Here is a 12825-nt window from a genome sequence, read left to right as displayed (position 1 = left end):
CTGCGGGGGCCGGGGCCGGGCGGCTCCGCGGGCTGGGCGCGGGGACGCCGCGGGACGCCGGAGACTCGGACTTCCAGCCGGCGGCCGGGCCGGAGCGTGTCAGCGGCGGCAAGAGACGGACGGTGAGCGGAGCGTCTGTGCCCGGCGTGCGAGCAACAGGTTCCGGCGCGGAGCCGCGAGTCTCGGCTGGCCGGAGCCTCCCCCGCGGCCACGGCGCCCGCGCAGGCCCCGGGGGTCCGGCCGGGCCGAAGCCGGGCAGGACGGCGGGGTAGAGCCGGGCGCGGCGGCTCTCGGGGCTCGGCGCCGGTCTCCGCACCCCGCACCCCGCTGGCGGTGGCCCGGGCTGTACCCTGGCCGCGGGTCCCGGCCGGGCGGGGCGGCCCCGGCCGTGGCGGCTACAGGTGCCGGCGGCGTTGCCGGGAGCACGGGGGGCCTCCCGAGAGCGGCTCCTGCGGCTTCCCTCCCGCCCTCTCTTGAGGTGCCTCCCGGGAGCTTAGGCCCAGGAGGTGTAAGAAAACCTCCTGCACTTGGCTGTGTGCTCTCTCTGCCTACTTGTAGTGGGCTGTGTACGTGTTTAAACAAGGCGGGGAGAAACTTCAGGCCCCCCTCCCGTCCACTTCTGATGCTCTGGCAGCTCTGTGTTTGAAAATGATTCTTCCGTGAAGTTTTCGCTTCGCATTGGTTTATGAAGCTTTGCGGGGCTAAGTTAAAGCAGGTTGAACATGAGCGACTCACAGTGTATTTTACAGTCAGCAGTAGTTAGCGCACATCCCGGTTGGAGTTTCGGCTCCTTTTTCCGAAAGCTGGAGTGGTAATGCTCTTGCGGTGCTGCTGCTTTCCTAGAGGAGGGATCGAGGCTGTGTGGTGGGAGAGAGAGACGCTACAGCCAGGCAACAAAGAACGCGGTGACTGGGAGCTTGGTGAGACAAACCGCGTGAGAAAATTAAATTAACTTGCATTTGACCTTACTGAGGAATATATATAGCTTCATGGGGATTATTAAAAGGGATAAATATCAGTTAGTGCTGTGAGGGTATTTTCTTTTAAAAATGAAGCCTCTATTGGAATTATTTAGGCATAGACTATATCCATAGCGCACTTAATAGAGCAAAATACTTTCATTTTAAATATATATATTATGATGATATATTGCTGACTGCTGTCAGACTTCTAACGAGTGGCTGATGGTGATCTTCTATGTGTTTGCTGCTTCTGTGTTCAGTTTCATATGCCTTAAAAGGATTTCTCTGGCCTTTTTGAGGATTGAGTATTTTTCATCAATTTGTAAAAAAATAAAGCATCTTTGTATTGTCTTTAGGCATCTGAGTCTGCAAGCTTTTGGTTTTAATCTGTTGTCCAAATTTTCACAGTACATATTATTTTCTTATGATCATATTAGAGCTGTTACTATAAATCCGGATGCCAAACACTTCAGTTTGGCTGAATTATACACATGTAAACTCTTTTCCAACATGGTGTGCTTAAAAAGAAAAAATCCAGTATTTTAGATATTAAAAGGTTAACTAATGGTTAAAATTGTAGACACTTTTAACAAGGTGTCAGAAATATTATGGCATCTTGAAGCGGTGTTGTGGAATGTTACATTTAATTATCATTACTGTTAATAAAGTAATAGAGATTTAAATGTTAGCCCATGACCACTAAACTCTTTCTTAAGGTTTTTTTTTTCAGAGTTTACATTCTTCCAGTGTGTGTCATATTGCCTTGCAATGTGTGGAATAACAATGGATGGTGATTTTTTTCTGTATAGAATTAGCTGATGGTAAAGACTGTAATTTTCCTTATTTATTAAATTTCTTCTCAAAAGTTCTGAACTTAGAAATGTGCCTCAAAATATTTCTTCAGTAGACTGATTTATCTGGCTTAGGAATCTGCAGGAGTTACTTAGGACCTCTGAGGGGTGACAGGCATCTTTCAGTACCACAGCAGGATGTGATATTGACATTAAAAATGCAATGCAGAGTTTGGGATTCATACCAAGAGTTATGGACACAGAAAACTTAATGTAGTCTGAAGCCCATGTGCATCCATTTATTGTCCCTTGTTTATAATAAAATAATTAGATTTGTTATAATAAAATTATTACATTTTTCCTAATACTTCATTTGCTGTTTTAATTACAATCTGCTATACTTAAAAGTTGCAGGCTTTTAAAAAACCTATGGCATTTTTAGATGTAAATTCTATTATGATGTCTCTTCAAAGATTGGATCTTAACATCAGATACTAACAGTTTTAACAATCTGTCTCAACTACTGTTTTTGTTTTCCCAATTTGTGCTTTGAAGTGTATTCCTTTTACAGTGTTGGGCTTTTAGAATGCTGAAGACTAAAATTTCAAGGAGTGCGCTACTTCTTAGATAACAGGATTTGTATTTGCTATGTTTAAAATTTTTAAATGTTTAGCAGCTGACATGTTTAAAGTACTTTATTAGGCACTGTTGCAGAAATGTTCAACATCATGGTATTTTGAAGACTGATTACTGCCTTGGTCATGCATTTGAAAACCTCAAGCGTTTTTGTAAATATTAATTAAATACTGCTCTATTGTCTTCCTTTTATTAATGGGCAAAGAGAGGCATTTGTGTATTTGAAAAGGTTTGGAATATGTCTGTGATAGAAAACTCAGTGGAAACAATTTAAGTGGTGGTTTAAAATCAGGTCTGCTGGCAGAATTGCTTTTCTAGTGTAGTTATCTACCTTGGAGCTTTCTTCAGTATAGCAGTTCTGACAACACAGGTGTTTTATGTACCCATCGTCTTTCCTGCCCTCCCGATACAGCTAGACAAGCTAGACAAAATGTCTTAAGTGTAGCTCAGGCTAAAGTATGAAGCAGAAGAAAGATAAAATAACTAATTAAGTTTATATCTCAGACTATTTTGGAGTATCCTTTTGGGATTTGTTCTTTTTTTTTAACGGGTCTGTTTATAACTTATGGTAAAGACTTATTTTATAATGCTGGGGTGTATAATTGCACACTAACACATAGCTGTGTGGGAAGAAAAAAATGCTGTAACTCTCAAAGCTTGCATCAGTTAAATTAGAAAGCAAATAGAGGCTCCATCAGTAATGTGCACTTCAAAAAGGAATGCCCCAATTCCATGAAGAAAGACCTAATCTTGCACACTTCTCTTTTGGCAGAAAAAGGATGTGATGTTGCATTTCTTTGAAGATACGGAAATGGTTTAAGTACCTACCCAGTATATCAAGATTTGGGTTCAAATCTTTTTGCTCTTTAGGGGAGCTACCAGTTCCCAAAAGGAAAGTCTTAACTGCCTGACCAGTGGGTGTTTTGGTTTCATTCTTGAGGAGTAAGAGTCACTTGGGAAGGGAGTGAATGCATAGCCCAGGGACTGGCTTAGTCAATTACGAAACAATTACATGGATTGAGGTCTCCTTCCCTTCTTACAGAAAAAGTATTGGAAAAGTAAAGGAAAGGGTTTTTTCTTGGAGATGTTTTGGTTTTTTTTCCCCCTACCAGGGTGTAAAATTTTGAAGACTTAAATCTCTGATCTTTATTCTTATCTGACTCAGCCAGTTCCTACTCAGGTTGAATATTAGGTACTTGAACAGTACCTGTAACATGTCCTTTTCATTTTAGAACAGGTCTTGGTTGTTTATCTGTGGGTTGTGGAGTCTAGTAGTAGGTGGCATGGCATTTAGGTTCCCTTGTGGATCTAATTCTGCTTTCTTCTAAGACACCAAATAATTAGATACAGAAATGTAATTGTTTCAGCATACCTGTGGTTATTATCTGTTATAATAGGTCTGGTCTGTGCCTTGTGTTTCCTTAAAAAATTTGCCTGTTGCATCATGTATCTGTTCTGGTTGACCATCATTTTTTTCTAAAGAAAAAATAATTAACAAGAAATTGCTAATAGGTTTTGATTGAACATTTTTAATACTTGATTTTGTCTCTAGTGTTGTATTTTTAAAATTTCAATTCTATGGTTAGAGAAAAGACTATTGATATGTGTGACAATACAGCTCATGGTCTTTAGTGTCTGAATTTGCTATGATTTATCAGTGTAGATGCCTCATGTCCTGCAGAGGTCTAACAAAAGAGTGGATGTTAAATATAAATTCTGGGAAAATATAGCTTTTCTTAAGAAATAGAAGATAGAAACCAAACCATAATTTTCATTCTTGTATCAGGGCACAACTTCTGGGGAAACTATTTTAGGTTATGCTTGGTTATTTGGCTGTAACAGATAATTCAGAAGACTCTAAATGTGAGAGTTTTTTTGGTGAAAAGCAGTTCAAACCCAGGAATGATTCCTGGCAAGGATATATTAAAAGTGATAGGACAGTTAAGTGGTCCTTTAAAAAAGGTATTTGGAACACTCAAGTGTGGTAGTAGTATATTAGCATCTAAATCAGCCTGTGTACATACATCAACTGAATAGTCAGTGTGAATTGGCATTGTTTGAAGTTGTTCAGTAGTTTGTTCAAGCTCTCTAGAAAGCTGAACTCGGTAAAACCATAAACCTTTGATAACGATGTGCCAGTACAACCTCAGCATCTGCTCTTTGACCTGGTGATGGTGCTGGGAGGTGGCTGGTATGCATTCCGAGTCTGTTTCCAAGGATAAGTGTATATTTTTAAAGTCAGGAAGGAGAAGCTGGAAGAGTGTTCATTTAGGTACCAGTAGTGTTGAGTGGAATTCAGAGTATAAATGTGTGAGCTCAAAGGAGGACAATGTATGCTAGTGCCCGAAAGAGTAATTTCTCATTTTAACAGTATATTGTGAAGAATATGTGAGCTGCTAGCTGTGTGATGTCATGGGAGTGACCTGTGTTTAATGAAATGTATATTAAAGAGGAATGAAACTTTGAAGATTTTATTTGAAGGTGGATAAAATATAATGGGTGTGATGTCATGGTAAAAGCACTATTGAGAGAAATTACTTGGCTTGTGAGGTTTTCTGGAGCCAAATTTTGGTTTGGGTGGCAGAGAGAGATTGTCAGGGTCAGCTCTCACCTGAATATTCAAGTGTAAACCCAAGTGTTTTCTTAACTGAGGTGATCTTTACAGTTAAGGTCAGTGAAGGTGGTATGCTTTGGTAATGCCTTCACTGTTAATCACTTATTTAGAAACTGGTTTTTAGTGTGGCAGAGGAGAAAACCACGGAGGGAAGCAAGTTTGTCTGCATGGTGTTTGTGGGACTGAGTTAAATTCTTTAGTATCACAGTTACCATGGCAACTTTTTCTTAAGAATATGATGTCTTTGTGTATAAAGCTAAGGCCTCACCTTAGTATCAGATCATGCAATGCTCCTGCAATGTTGTGGTTGAGAGCTTGTGATCACCCTTGTTTGTCTTGTTTTATCGAATTGCCATTTACTTGCCAGCTACTGTTAATAAAACTTAAGTGAGATTAATTATAGGTTAATTCAGTGTACCTTGGCTAAGATAATTAAAGTTGCTTTTATAGAAAAACTGTGTTACAGATAACTGCACTGTGCTTTGTAGAAAACTGCAAGCCTTGTACTGGCTAAGAGAGCATGTTGCTAATTCCTCTGGTATGTCTTAGTTTCTAAATGTTCTCTCGTCTCTAAAAACAAAATTCAAGCCTTTGGGTCAAGCATCAAGATTTGAAGCAGGTGAGGGTTTGGATTGCATAGGTTTGTATCACATTGATTGTACATCTTACAAATGTATATCACTGTTTTCAGAGAACAAATCTCTTCTTCCCGATGTCTGAAAGGCTGTCTGATGTCAGCAGAGAAACTTAGTCCTCTCTTACTGGGACAGTGTAGCATTAGTGGACATCACGTGTTTTCACACGAATCAGTTCCTGTAGGATCAAGAGGTGATGGAATAGCTTAGTGCCACTATGCAATGACATTTACATTTTGTTTGAATGGTTTTAAAAGTCCTCAAATGCCGGAGAGAAGGAAATTGATTTAAAATGGAAATGGCTGTATGTATTTAAAGGTGGTGATTGTTGTTGTACAAGAGTTAAAACCAACATAAAACAAGCTCTTACAATTTAATTTTGTTTCAGTAATCAAGATATATTCTAAATTAGTAACCTAATTACTTACAGGAAGGAATTAGCACAGTGTATTAGTGTAAAGTGAGGTAAAAGCTGATCAGCTCAACATTGTCCTCCTGGGCTGACTGACTAAAATGACTTGTGAGCCCCACAGCATTGGTTTTGTTTTTTGACAAGTGGAATAGTCTGTTTCACATATTTATATTTTTAAGAGTATAAACAGCACTGAAAATCCATTTGAGCCTAAGTTACTGTTAGATTTGTAGACTCTTTCAATGGAATTATCAATTGAATAATTTCCTGTTCAGACAATATTAACTTAGGGTGTGTTGTGATCTTCTCTCAAGATTTTAACTATTTTTAACGATTTTCAATGATTATTTTTAACAATTTTAACTATTGTCATCAACCACCTTCTGGTGAAATGTGTTTCTTCAAGCTGATATAATGAAGGCTAGCTAGAACTCTGAAGAAGCAAGTTACTTGACTTCAGTGGAAAGAGGAGAGTGGCAATTTGAGGATTCTGCAGTCAGGTAGACACTTCTCTGCTTTTCAATCTACTTAGATTTCTTCTTTCATTAGCTCATCAAGCAAGTTGTAAATAGTAAGGACTGAAAGTATATCCCAGTAAAAGCTGGGAATTGAAAAAGTAAATGTCACTCGTACTTCCTCCCAAAAGAAAAAATACTGAGGATGACTTTAAGATAGCAGGCAAAAGGTATTCAGCTAAAGTCTGGTTATTTTTGCATATTTTGTAGGTCATTCATTTTGTTAGGCTTTTGTTAATTTTGAAGTAAGGAGAAGTCAAAACGAAGTGCAATGCAGAGCTATTTTTTTCTCAACTGAAAAAAAAAAACCACCCAGCATCTAACAATATATTTTGAAGCGGCCATGAAGAGCTGGTTTTGGCTTATTAGCTTATGAAGTAATTTTTAGGTTAAATGTTATTTTTTTGTGTCTATTTTATTTAATCTAGTACATTTATTGCTATTAGGGATTAGTTTTAGGATCAATCTTGAAGAGTCATGGTATATTGTTTTTCTGTAGATCTTTCCTGATTTAATGTGGACTTGTATTTCTGACCATGCTTTTTTGGCCCTTTGTTCGTCTTGAATTCTTTCCTCCTGCAGACCTTCAAACATGAGTCTGTCCATTTATTCTGTCTGAATAGGGAAGATGGGAAAAGCTGTGTGTTGGATCACATCACTTCTCTCTTTTGTGAGGAAGGACAAGTGACATTTACTTTGTCAATTCCTACCTTTCCTTGGGATGCACTTACTGAAATTTGTCCTATAAAAATGTGGTAGGTTATCTCAGCTAGATGCTATGCTGTACTGGGCTACAAGGTTGTAAAGAGCAGCTTTTTTTGAAGTTTGGTTTCAAAAAGGAGGGGACTGAAGAGCTGGAATAACTCAATAATATTAACAAAACAATACTCCAACAATATAATAACGGCATAACTGTGGACTCCTTTCTACTAAAATGTCATTTATGATTCTGTGTTGATCACTCAGTTTTGATCAGTAGTAGGGCTCTCTGTTATAAATTCATCTCTATGATGCTGCACTTGGAATTTGTATGATGTACTTGTTTGAGGAAGCAGTTTTAGAAGTTAAATACCTCAATTAAAGTTGAGATGGGATGATCTGCAGAAATTAAGTTAGGTCTGCTTATGATATACTTTATGAAGCCTTCTGTAGTAAGAAAGTATTAAATATTTGCATATATGTTTTTTAAAAATTAACTTGAGTTGAACACTTGAGTTTATATATACTTTATCCCCTAAGTCAGTTTTTGACCTCTGTCGATGAGAACTTCGTACAGTTTCTCCTTATGTCAATATTTTTGAACCCTTTTCTATACAAATATTTAATGAATGCAGCTGCATACCTAAATGGTTGGGTAGTAAATGTAGGCTGGTTTGTGTTCCCTCTTAAGTGCATACTCTTGTCAAGTCTTAGAAAGATATTTAATGCTGTTCATTTGATACTATGTGTGTTAGTTGGGACTTCCTGTGATAATTAAATGCCATACAAATCTTCCATTCTTGATTTCTTAAAGCTAATTTGAAATTGAATATTCAGCCTTTAAAGTACTTAACATGATTAATCAGTGCCTGTTAAACTTAATTGCAAATTATTTAACAGTTCACACTATGCTTCTGACACTTTCTGGTTTGATTGTGGTTTTTATTCTTGGATGGATTTGTGATGATTGGCACAGCCAATTCCTTCTGCTTTAGAAGAAATTTGGATTGCAGCTACAGCGCTGGGAAATCTTAGATTTTATGATGTCAGTTTTTTACCTTTTCCCGCTCAGCTCCTCTGCTCTAGTTCATTTGCAGAAATTGCCTGTTCCTCAGTCCTTATGGCTCATGGTGTGCTATCTGAACCAGCCTGTAATCCCAATCTTAGCAATGAAGTTCCTGAGGTGGCAGCACCTGTTCCTCCTGACAATTCTACTTTTGGGTTCAGTGACTTCTGATGGGAGCAATCTACAGCTGAGGATAGTAACTTAATCTGCTACAACAAGATTTGCTAGAGCTTTTCTATCAGCATCTTTAATTTAAGCTCGCTGTTCTTGTAGTTCAGCCTCATATGAAGACTTTTTTTCTCTTTATTTGGAAAAGAAAAAAAAAACTTAGGGAGAAATAGTAATTGACCTTATTTATGATCTCTTCACAGCAAATTCCATGTAGAACTTGTGACTTCTACTTTGAGAAATCCCTAAGTAGCATATTATTGCTGACCATTACACCATTTCAGGTATCACAGATTGATACATTGTTATTTTTAGTATATTCATACGTATCCATAGGTATATTTTTGAACATTTTTGTTTAGCAGGTGAAACATGCAGAAATGCACTGCATCAGTTTAGTATACAGAACCACAGGTTCTACAGATCCAAAAGCCAGATAGAGACAGTGGTAAAAAGTGTAAGACCTGTTACTCTTAAGACTGGAATGTTGTGCATGGGAGCTGTGGGAATGGGTGCTCTAAAGCTTAGAGTAGTAAGAAAGTGTTAAAAGCGTGTTTATGGGTTTAGCTTGCTAAAACTTTTAAGTTCTCTAATAAATGCCCCTTGTTTGTTTTCAGAATTCCAGAACTGGCCTTGAAAGAGTATAGGTGCATACTTAGAATGATTTGAGTTAGTGGAGCATGAAGGTATTCATAAATCTCACTGACCTCAAATAATAGATTCTGATTTCAGTACTAATTTGTAACATGATTTTTTTTTTTCTCTAACTCAACATATTTTTAATCTGTAAATGATAAATAAATATATGGAAATATCTATTTCTTTTCATAAATTTAGAATTAATCAAGAACAAAAAGGTTGTGAATGCCAATATGTCGGAAGTTCTCTAGGTAAATCTGACTAAAGAGTTTTTTAATATAAAATGTGAGCTGGCTTCAGGTAGAAAATACATCTCAGACAAGTATCTTCCAGCAAATTGGTCAATTGGAAAAAAGGCATGTGAAGCTTTTGGTTCAAGTTTCAAAATGCCTGGAAGTGATGGACCACCTGTGGGATACCTAAAACTTGCCAAACCATGGGATACCTAAACTTTTCTATTTTTGCTTTATTATTTCTGCTTTTCAAAAATAAATTTTGTTGTGGCAGGCATCGCAGCCTTGAACAGTAGTAGTGCTTGAACAAAGTTCTCTGCCTGCATTGCTGAGATGATTTGCAGTTTCTGGGGACCAAAGAACTTCAACTACACTCAAATATTTAAATTAAGTGGGATGTTATTAATAGAATGCCTCTGGTAAGCAGATATGTCATAAGGACAGAATCATTGATTTTATTTCAAATGTTGTAAGTTTCTTCAGCTTCGAAGCAAAAATCACAGACTTGACTTGAAAAAAATTGAACTCATTATTGTAAATACTGGGTTTCCTGTCTAAGTAGTCTGTTGTTTTCACTGATAATCATCAATGGCTGCTGCATTGATTGTTGTGAAATTTTCAAATGGATTTGTAGCCTAACCTAAACTGTGTAAGCAGATGAAGTGATAAACCAGAATTAATTAGTAACAGGTAATGTACATCCCAAAATTAGTTCCTGTTTCCTTAGTAGCAGATGGTAAAACGTAACAATAAAGTGTAGAAATGTCATCAAGACTCTCTGAAAATCAGAATATACCTGCTCTGATTTGCCTCACTTACACTGTTCGTAGATTTAGCACTGGGGATTAAAGCCAGTGACCAGAATTGCTAGTTGGTTGTTCCCAGCAATCATTGATTCTGATATATCATAGATTAAAGCTGATTTGGAAGGGACCCACAGGGACTGTGGAGTCCAGCTCCTGGTCCTGTGCAGGTCTCCCCAAGAGTCACACCATGTGTCAAGAGCATTCTCCAAATGCTTCTTGAACTCTGTCATGTTTACTGCTGTGACCACTTCCCAGGGGAGCCTATTCCAGTGCTTCACCTTTGGGGTGAAGAACCTTTTCCTAATATTCAAACTAAACCTCCCCTGACACAGCTTCATGCCATTCCCTTGGGTTCTTCACTGGTGACCAGAGAAGGGATCAGTACCTGCCCTTCGGATTAATTGCCATGTGAACAGTGTTGTAGCCCTTGTTCAGGAGGTCAGTATTTTTCTGATGTTACTTGAAAAAGTGGCTATTGCTCTGTATGCTCTGATTGATTCCAGACAGAATGGTCTGGTCACCATAGCATTCCTGTCTTTTTCAGAAAAAGTATCTGGGTGGTTTTGGTCTGTTGGGTACTCCCACCTCTGAAAAATTCTCAGTACTAAATGCTTCCATAGGGCAAGAACCTGTGTTCTTACTGTGCAAGACTATAAAGGGTAATCTTACAACCTTGCTTTTGTTTCCTAGTATCACACAAAGTGCATGTAACAAGTGCTCAGAAGGGGTGCTGAAGAATAAAGTAATATGCAGAGCTGTTAGTGAAAAACCTCTGTGAGGTTTGTTAGGACATTGTTAGGACAATACGAGAGGAGCTGCTTTCAATAAGGGACTGGTGCTGTTCACAGTGTATCTGGTGGGTTAAAGGTTGGGCTAACCTATTGGACTTCGTAGAAAACTAATACTGCCTCACATTTTTGCTAACCTCTCATGAGCTCTGAACTACAAAGATTTGCTTTTGTACTAATGACAGATGGAAAATACAAAACTATCTACTGTTACTTCTGGCACTATGAAAAAGTATTTCCCAAACTGATTTTACTTGCCTTATATGTCATTATATATATATGTTTATGGTATTTCAGATCTCAGTTAAAATTCTCTGCTAAAAGTATTTTCAGTCTACCAGACTTTGCCTGAAAGACCATATTCAGTGCTTCATAATTAGACTCTTTGGTGTCTGTAGAAACAACAGTTGCATGTTCTAGTGAACAAAGGAATTCAGGGTTAATGCCCAGACAAAACCTGTCACCTGGCCAGGGCCCTGCAGAGCCATACTGCCCAATGCATTGGAATGCCAGGGAGGCGGCAATCCTTTTTCTGAGAGCCCTCTTCTCTTTAATTGTGATTAAAATGCAGGTGCCTGAGCTAATAAGTTGTCAAGAACTTGGAGAGCCTAGTTAGCACAGCAGAGACAGAAATTAAATTTATCATGGTTTATTAATTTTAGGCCATTGCTGTTTGTGCTGGACCCAAGAACTTCACCATTTCATTCATTCATTTGATTTTAGTCCTCTAAGCTTGTATCTGCAGGCTTTGGTGTTATGCAGAGTTTCCCAGTTTCTTACTGCTTAATGGAAATATTGATAAAATATTTCTATTGCAAATGTAAAATGGTTTGGGTTTTTTAAAGGCATTATACTGAGTGGTCCTTTGAAAATTGTGCTAAAAGACTGTTTTTAATTGACCTGTGGTCATGGCAGTCCTCTTCATTATACTCTCGGCTCTGTGGTGAAAAGAATTTACTGAGTTCCTGACATGCCTCCCCTTGACCTGGGGGATGAAGGGAGCCAGCAGCATTGCCCTCATAATACTATTTAGCTACTATAGTTGTGTGATAGCTTGACTTAAATTATATTCTTGTATCTTCATGTCTTTTCCAGTTCATGCAACTATTTGGTTCATATTGTGCACTGCCCTTAAAATCTTAATGATTTTTGTAAGCAAACCACTTTTTTGCTCTTTTGTCAAATAGCCTTTTAATTAAAAATGCATGACTTAACTCCTGTAGGTGGTTCCTTATCTGTACATCTGTTCGTGTATTTTTTTTGTTTAATGTGTAAATCATGTCGTGTCTGTCTAATTTACACCAATGGTCTTTAGACCTTACTGATTCTTTTAAGCAGATGAGCAAAACCTATTCTGGGTGAATGGTCTACTCTACAAGAGTTTGAAACAATTTGGCTCTGAAAAAATCAGTAACTCATAAAAATTGCAGTCATTTTGGTAATGAAGAGAGACCACTGTTTTATATACAGACAATTTCAGAGCTTTTTGCTACTCAGAATGGTAGGTATCTTTCTCTTTGGTTTGTTTTCTGCCACTTTATTCTGGTGAGCTGGCTTTTGGAGAGCTCTAGTCATGCCAAAGCCAATAAGTGACAATAAGTGGTAAAGTGCATTGTGATATAAGGTAGAGGATGTCTCCATCTTGCAGAATCATATCTTAAGTTCAAGTGGGAAAACTGTTAGAGGAAAACAGAGGATGTAAACTGATTGCTCTAAAACATGGATATACCCACTTGATGAGGGATGGGTGGGGTGTATTGCTGCACCTTGAAGTTTTTCAGCTGTGCTGCTCCAGTGCATTGTGAGAATTTACTGCTGTGAAGTCTTGAAAAAAGTATGTTTAGGAAACCGTAGTCTTCTT

The 12825-nt window shown here is 38.3% G+C and overlaps 1 protein-coding gene across 1 annotated transcript in view; it reads left to right on the top strand.

Annotated features, from left to right (window-relative positions):
* Positions 1-9: 9 nt before the first annotated feature.
* Positions 10-12825, top strand: part of MPP5 (membrane palmitoylated protein 5) — a 54141-nt gene continuing 41325 nt past the window's right edge. The window contains exon 1 of the mRNA XM_015631144.3: positions 10-122. The gene's annotated coding sequence lies outside the window, so the exon portion shown is untranslated. The remainder of the gene's footprint in view (positions 123-12825) is intronic.

The sequence above is a fragment of the Parus major genome, chromosome 5, assembly GCF_001522545.3.
Source record: "Parus major isolate Abel chromosome 5, Parus_major1.1, whole genome shotgun sequence".
Taxonomy (NCBI): domain Eukaryota; kingdom Metazoa; phylum Chordata; class Aves; order Passeriformes; family Paridae; genus Parus; species Parus major.
This window is presented reverse-complemented; position numbering and strand designations above follow the sequence as displayed.